Source organism: Charadrius vociferus, unplaced genomic scaffold (genome assembly GCF_000708025.1).
Source record: "Charadrius vociferus isolate BGI_N301 unplaced genomic scaffold, ASM70802v2 scaffold269, whole genome shotgun sequence".
Lineage (NCBI taxonomy): Eukaryota > Metazoa > Chordata > Aves > Charadriiformes > Charadriidae > Charadrius > Charadrius vociferus.
Genome location: NW_009660184.1, coordinates 1,776,906 through 1,778,365, shown reverse-complemented (window position 1 = coordinate 1,778,365; position 1,460 = coordinate 1,776,906).

Genomic DNA, 1,460 nt, shown 5'->3' with positions numbered 1-1,460 from the left:
GTCGCCCCGCAGCCCCGCCGCCCGCCCGGCGTCTCAGGCGGCGCCGCGCTCTCCCCGTCCGGCCCCCGTCACCGCCCACGCCGGTGTCCCCAGCGGTACCGAACACCACGTCACAATGGTCTCCCTTGGGCCATCTCCGGGCACTCCCTTCGCCTCTTTGCGTCTTTCCCCAGTGCCTCCAGTATTTAACCTCCTCTCCTGTTTTCCATAGAATGGTTGAGGTTGGAAGGGACCTTAAAGATCATCCAGTTCCAACCCCCTGCCATGGGCAGGGACACCTCCCACCAGCCCAGGTTGCTCAAAGCCCCATCCAGCCTGGCCTTGAACACCTCCAGGGATGGGGCATCCACAGCCTCCCTGGGCAACCTGTGCCAGTGCCTTACCACCAGCAGAGTGAAACATTTCTTCCTCATATCTAATCTAAATCTCCCCTCTTCCAGTTTGAAGCTATTACCCTCATCCTACCACTACATGCCCTAGTAAAAAGTCCCTCTCCAGCTTTCCTGTAGGCCCCGCGGGAGGGAAACCTTTCGAGGGAAACCTTTAGGGAATTGTAAAACTAGGAAAACACTGGGCCTTTTTGGTTTTTGGGTGTTTTTTTTTTTCTCCAGTTCCACTGTAGTTGAGAAGTGATTGCATTTGCCTCTCTGCTGCTTGTTGAAACACATGCAGGTTCTGCATGGAGCGCTCACGTGCGCGGCCTTAGTCATTTACAGCGAAGGTCCTTCACTGGGTAACAGCGTCATCACCTCTCCGGCGAAGCAGCGGTTGCAGGGAAGTGGAGTGGATCACTTCTCCCTGCTCCCGGCGGAATGTTTTCACAGCCCACGTGCCGCAGACCCTGCCCGGGCGGGAATGGCCGGAGCGGGGCTCCTCGCGGCAGCGCGCGGGTGTAGGACCGGTTAAGAGAAGTGATGTCACACGTCTGTACCCCGACTCACGCCGGGGGGAAGATGTCTTCGATTGTGTTCCCTTTGCTGAGCTAAAAACAGCAGCTATGGGTTTTAGCATAAATCCTCAGAGCTCTTACCAAAACCACCCAGTCTGCCTTGCTCTGCTGCCGCCAGCCGAGGCTGTGTTAGGGGAGGAAGGAGCATCTTCTTCATCCTCCCATCGGATGCCAGCAGCAGCGCACGGCTCAGCCCCACAGAGCCAGAGCCCCAACAGCCCCAACAGCCCAGAGCTTCATCCCCCTTTTTCTCTCCCCTGTCCCGAGGCTGCGCTAAGGTGAATATTAACGCAATTAACACCATCTCGCTTCTCTTTACCTCTGCCGACACATGCTGCCATTGTGACCAGCAGCGCCCGCGCACCGTACCAGCATGCTCGGCGGGACCACCCACCCTGGCTGTGGTTTCCTTCCTGGAGCTGGTGACCTGCAAGAGGGCTCAGATACCCCCAACACTCCTTTCCCAGGAGCTCGGGGGAGCCCACCCCCCGTGCGGCTGGCTGCAGGGACA